Source organism: Fukomys damarensis, unplaced genomic scaffold (assembly GCF_012274545.1).
Source record: "Fukomys damarensis isolate Sample0158 unplaced genomic scaffold, DMR_v1.0_HiC HiC_scaffold_12, whole genome shotgun sequence".
NCBI lineage: Eukaryota > Metazoa > Chordata > Mammalia > Rodentia > Bathyergidae > Fukomys > Fukomys damarensis.
Window position 1 is genome coordinate 45,060,591 of NW_022900924.1, and position 6,259 is coordinate 45,066,849.

Consider the following 6,259-nt stretch of genomic DNA (forward strand, 5'->3'; position numbering starts at 1 on the left):
TAGATGCTTTTAGGCTGGCAAGAGAGTAGAAGCAAAAGGGATTAAGGGCGAGGGACAGAAATGGAGAGGAAGGGCCTTCCGTCAGGAGGAAGCGGGACCGCTGAGCCCCAGCCTGCTGGCGGTGCAGGCGGGCGCGCCTGGGGCCTGTGGAAGCCCAGGAGGCAGTGGCCATGGGGCGCCTGCAGGGGGCGCCCAGCCTGAGCTGGCCACCAGTGTGGGTGCTCTGCTGCTTCAGGCCCCCTTGGAGGGGTGGCTTTGCGGTGACGACAGCTCTCCTGTCTGCTCAGGAAGGCCCCTCCCAGGACAGAGCACATGGGGAGGGCAGGGTCTTCCCAGGGGAGCTGTCTGTGCCCGGCGTCGACGGAAGAAAGTCCAGCTGGGCTGGGTCGGGGGAAGCCAGAACGCAGGCTGTCAGGGCGGGAGGCCCTGGAGGGAGGGAGGCCAGTGCCCGCCCTGCTGCAGGGCTCTGCTGTCACTGGTGGCCCGGCCAGGGCATCAGTCATCCACGGGACACTGACCTGCTGTGGCACGGGCAGTGGTCCGCTGCCCTCCTGTCCCTCGGTTTGAGGGATGTCGGGCTTGGAGGCGGGGACAGCCTCGGAGGTGTAGTGAGTAGGCAGGGAACTGGCCCGGGAGGTACACTGAAGCCTTCTGTTTGGCTGTGTGGCCTGTTTTGTGGTGAGTGTGTGCCTGTGCGAGCATGTATGTGAGCACGTGTGTGCATGTGTACATGTGTGGGTGTGTGAGAGAGAGATCCCATGTAATGTGCCTGAGCTTCCATTTCCTATGCTTGCCTGACACCGTGGGTCAGGGGTCCAGACAGGTCCTGGGTGCTAAGAGACTGGGGTGTCTGGGTGACCCAGCACCCCGAGTGTACAGCGGGACCTTGCCCGTGTGCCCAGCAGCAGCCCTGGGGACAGTAGCCAGGGATGTGGAGTCAGAAGGCCAGACAGATGCCCTTGTGAGGCTGCCTCCCCTTTTCGCGACGAAGACCCCTGTCCCTGCCTGGTCTGCTCCCAAGGGGGACATGGAGACCCAGTGATACAGGCCAAAGTGTGCTGGGAATTGCAGGGCGCCCCTGGGGGACCTCATTGCATCCTGACTCCAAGCAGGAAGCCCCAAGTTACTAAATATACAGGCGGATGGATTTCAGCACTGTAATCTCAGCATTAAAAATGAACAGCAAATGGGTTGAAAATGGGGGTAGATTTACTCAGGTGCAGCTCCACATTTTAAGTAAACTTTCTATGGCATAAACCAGGAGTAGGACTTTTTTTTTCTGGTACTGGGAATTGAACTCGGGACCTTGCACTTGCCAGGCAGGTGCAGCCCCACTGAGCTAAGTCCCTTTCAATATTACACTGATTACAATTAGGCAGACAATTAGGTTTGCTGAAGTTCATATCCAGATGTCCCCAAAGCCTCGCGTGGTTATGCGCAGGGCTTGGGGAAGTAACGGTGGTGGGATTTACAGCTGGCTTGCTGTTGGGAGGAGGAGTTGGTTCTAGGAAGGGTCACTGTGGGTGTGGCCAGGAAGGGTTATCTCAGGCCCCCCTCCTCTTTGATCTCTCTGTTTCCTGCCTGCCATGACATGAGCAGCTTCCCCTCCGCCAGGCCCCTGTGCCCTGCTGTCCTGCCTTGGTGCCAGCTGACCATGGACCGGAACCCACAGGCCGTGAGCCAAAATAAGCCCTTCTTCCTTTACCTTGAGGGGGTTGGATATGGTATTGTGGCTCAGTGACAAGGAAGTGACTAGGACAGAGTTTAAACAAATTAGAAATAGTTTCTCATCCCATAAAAGTCTAAGTGAAGGTTCCAGGCTGACATTGCTACCCTGGTATCAGAAACCCCTTCCTATTCATTCATGTAAGTCATGTAGTTGCCCAGCCAGCATTGTTTCACACCAGCGAGGCCATGGGTTGTGCAGATGGGGGTGGGGAGCAGACAGAGCCCCTGCTGTGTGAGTGGCTTTGATTTGCCGTCCAAGGGGGCACCATCCTGCATTTCTGGCCTCTGGAGGGAGGAAGGGAAGAAGAGTGAAGAGGAGGAAGGCAAAAGATGCACCGTGGGTTCAATCCCCAGTACTGCAGAAAGCAAACCAAGGCCAAACCTGGGCTTCTCAGGCCTCATAGCACCCCAGAAAGCACCTCCTGTACAGAATCCTTCAGTCTGAGCACCAGCGTGGCTCTGGCTGTCTGCTGGACTCTGGGCTGACCCAGGGATGCACCGAGTCAGACAGCGCCATCCTCAGGGTCACCTGCACTCTACCTTGAGAGTCTGCAGACTGCACCTCTGGACCCCCTTCCCCAGGCTGCCCTGGATGACCCGAAGCCTCCTGCAGAGGCTCCCAGCTGCACCCATCCGATGCCCTAGAGGCCGTTCTGATGGCATCCACAGCTGTCACCAGGCCTGCCATCCCACAGCATGTACTTCTGCCCCTCTGTTGCACACCTCCCTTAGCTTGAGATGCAGAGTCTACGGATTCTCCAAGACCTGCAGCCAGCCCCACCTCCTGCAGGGTGGGCTGCATCCTCCCATGGTCTAGCTCTGGCTCTGCTCCGGCCTCCCTACCAGCCCGCCTCCCCATGCTGGGCACTTCCTGCCTCAGCCTCCCCACCAGATACCGAGCTCCGAGCACCTCTGCTAGCCTCCCTGGGGACCCAGGGAAGTGCTCGTGCACTAGAACACCAAGTCCTCCTGGGACCGCCCACACTCAGGGCTTCTGAGATGGGCCTGCTGGCCTCTCCTCTCCTGACACCAGAGACACTGCCAACCTCCTGGTCAAAGTTTAACATCAGTTTCTATGTTTTCTGGAAAACTGATAACAGGGAGGGCAGCTGGAAAGAAAACAAACACCTGCGCTGTTTAACTTCACAATTAAAAATTGATCACTTTCTCAGGTCAATTATTCTTTGGGAGTAAACAGAAACGAACTCGGAATGTTGCACCACAGGCCTTGAAGACCACAAGTGTGGACTGACCCGGGGCTGCTTTCCTCAGAGGTCCAGAGCCCCTGGCCCCGTGCAGCCAAGGCTCGCCCAGCATCCCTGCCTACATCTACTTCTGCTCCCGCTGGAGCCCTCTGCCCCAGCCAGGCTCCTTCCCACAGCCCGGGGTCTGCAGAAGAGGCCTCAGACGGAAGAGGGCCTCCCTCCTGGCCCAGGGGAGGCCCATATGGGGCCAGGCTGGGGTGCAGTCCTGCTCCACCATGCCTTGGCTGTGGAAGCCAACACTGATTTTCCTGTCATGTCTGTGGAGTTGTGATATCGATTTCATCCCAGTGATTGGCACGTTGTCTCTGCCTGGCCTCTACGCTCTGGCTAACGCATGTCTAGTTCTGGTCTCTGTGTGCTTTAAAACAGGACCACCAGGCGAGGGACACTCCCAACACAGGGACACTATCATCATCACTGTACACAGAACCAATCAAAAACCTGCTATTTGAATCTGGTGCTTCAAGGGACCAATCAGAAGACGCCTCCAGACACGCGTGGCGAGCCAAAGTGTCCAGGACCTTGGGGGAAGTTCCTCCCATCTCTGGGCCTCAGTTTCTCCACCTGTCATGCCAGAGAACTGGACGGGATAATCTGGACCCTGATGGAGAGGTGCGGGAGATGCGATGGGTCCTGCTAGGCCAGGCCGCCAGTCGACTCGGCTGAGGGATGTGGGACCTAACGGTGGGTGTCCGAAGTAAACTTCTAGGCCAAGATCCCGATGGAAAGCGCAGATTCTGCTGTAGAGAGGGGAAGAGGATCTGGCCCCGCCCGCCAGGCCCCGCCCACAGTTGATTAGAACTGCGCTGGAGGTCAGCCCAGTGCACCAGCAGGCCCTGCTGCTCCCTGCTCCTCTCCGCTTCCAGGCGGCCTTCAGGCTCGCTCTGTGCCCACAAGGCCCCAGCTCCCTTCAGGACGATCCCTGAGGGTCTCATGAGATCCCTCGGGCCACGGTCTCTGCAACTGCAGGAAAGCACCCCTTCCTTTGCCCTTCGGTGTTTCTCTCCTTTCCAGCTGCTCTCCCCACCCTTCCTTCCCCACTGCCAGCGCTTCCCTTCCCCTCCTACCCGGTATTTCCCTCTCAAGCGTCTTCACGTGCAAAGGTGGGAGAGGTGTCAGGGCGCGCGTCAGCTCGCCAAGACAGAGCGGTGCGTTTGTAAGGGACACCGGGCCTGCTTGCCGAGGGGTGGGTCCTGGGTAGTGATGGAACTTTATTTCGGAGAGGGACCCCGTCCCGGCAGTGGTGCGCTCTGGGTCACCTCCCCAGTCGCCCGAGGACACCCCTCTCCTCAGCAGGACACCGGGGCTCCCCACCCCCTACAGATGCACCACGTCACTTCCGCCCTCCCCATCTGCTTGGGACTGGGCCTCTGCACTGAGGCTGGCTGGCCTTGGACGGACGCCAGGTGGGTTGGAGTGGCCTGGCTGGCAGCTACTGCTCCTAATTCTCAGAGTGAGAGGGAGAGGCGGCAATTCGGGGCGCAGAGGCTGCTTCCTGCCTGGCACCCACCTCCCTCCCCAGTTCTGCCCTGTTGGTTTCCTCATGTGACCCTGTCCTCCAGCCTGGTCGGTGGGCGGGTGGGCATTCGCTGCAGCCTGGAAGGGGCTGATCAGATGGGGCACAGTCGCTCTGGATAGATGGCAGGGAGCCAGGTCACCTAGAGAGGGGCAGGGATGGCCCCAGGACACATGGTGAGAAGTAGAAGCTCCCGCTAGGGCCCTGGCGTGAGGCCTTTCGGCGTGCCCACAATGGGTGGGGAGCAGAGGGGTGGTTCAGTCTGAAGAACCCAGTCTGTCCTGGAATCCCAATGTGGGCCTCCTGACAGGCAGGCGTCCATGCAGTGCCCAGCAGATGTGGGACACCAGCGAGTCACGGGCTGGGCCAGGGCACCGGATCGACCCAGAGGGGACAGAGGCATGGGAGTCAGAGTGGTCCCCGCTCCTCCCAAGGTGGACTCTGACGTCGAGGCTCAGGCCTTCAGTGGGCCTCGCGTGGGGCTGGGGTCCGGCCAAGGAGACTGCAGGTAACTGGACACAGGAGATGTCAGCTCTCAGAGGTTCGTGCTTGGGGTTTGTGGGTAACTCAGAGTAGGCAAGGGGAGGGGCTGGCTCAGGGAACTGGAAATGAGAGGCACAGCTGGAACCTGGACACTCGTTCTGCTCATGGGCCGCATGTCTCTGCCATTGTCCTTTGCCTGTGGACAGAACTCCCGGAGGCCACTGCCATCCCAGCTGACATTGCTCCAGGCAGGGCTGGCGACTCTGGAACTTGCTCCCTGGGCTCCAGGCTGGGTGGGTGAGGAGGAAAGCTCACCCTAGGGTGTGCATGTCTGACAGAGCTGCCTCGGATCCAAACTGCAGCCCCCAAGCCTCTGCCTGAGACCTCTTTTCTTCTAATTTGTTCCTGTGAGACAGGGTCTCCCTGTGTGGTTCAGGCTGGCCTTGAACTCACTGTGTAGCCCAGGGTGGCCTCGAACTCAATGGTGTTGCTCCTGCCTCAGCCTCCAGAGCACTGGGATTCCAGGCATTATGCCCTGCTCTGCCTGACATCTTGAATGCTGCTGCTGGGGACAGTGGGGTGCTGGTGGCAGCCAGTGGCTCTTCATTTGTTACTCAGCAACTATTTGTTCTTTTCTGCTGGCGAGAAGGAGTGGGAGGGTAAGGGGAATGGGGGTGGGGTGGCCCCTGAGATGCCTTACACCTACCCTGACAGGTGAGCAGCAGCAACTCTTTTCCCTAGCTCCACCTCAGGAAAGACAGGGGCCAAGCTCGCTCCCACCCAGGGTCCTTGGATTTATTTTCTGGCAGGAGGCCATTGCGTGCAGACTTCTACCCGAAGCCAGGGAGGAGGAGAGAAGCAGCACTGTGCCTCCTGTGCTGGGCCTGTGGATCTGTGACCTCTTTCACAGGAGAGAGAACCCACACTCGGGGAGCTTACATTGGCTAAGGTCACAGAGCTCGGGAGCAGAGCTGGGACCCAAACTCCCATCCAGCCGGGGCCAAATTTCATGCTTTCCCTGGGCCAGGGTTTCTGACAATGGACACCGTACCGTTGACCACTGGAATTGCCTCTGGGCTGTTATGGTTCTTATTGTATTAGTGGTATTGAACCCAGGGCCTTTGCACAGAATTACGTCCCCAGTCCTGTTTCTTTATTTGGGTCTCACTAATTTGCTGAGTTGCATAGGCTGGTCTTAAACATGGGATCCTCCTGCCTCAACTTCCAAGAGTGCTGGGGCTACGGACATGCACCATCATGCCTAGCT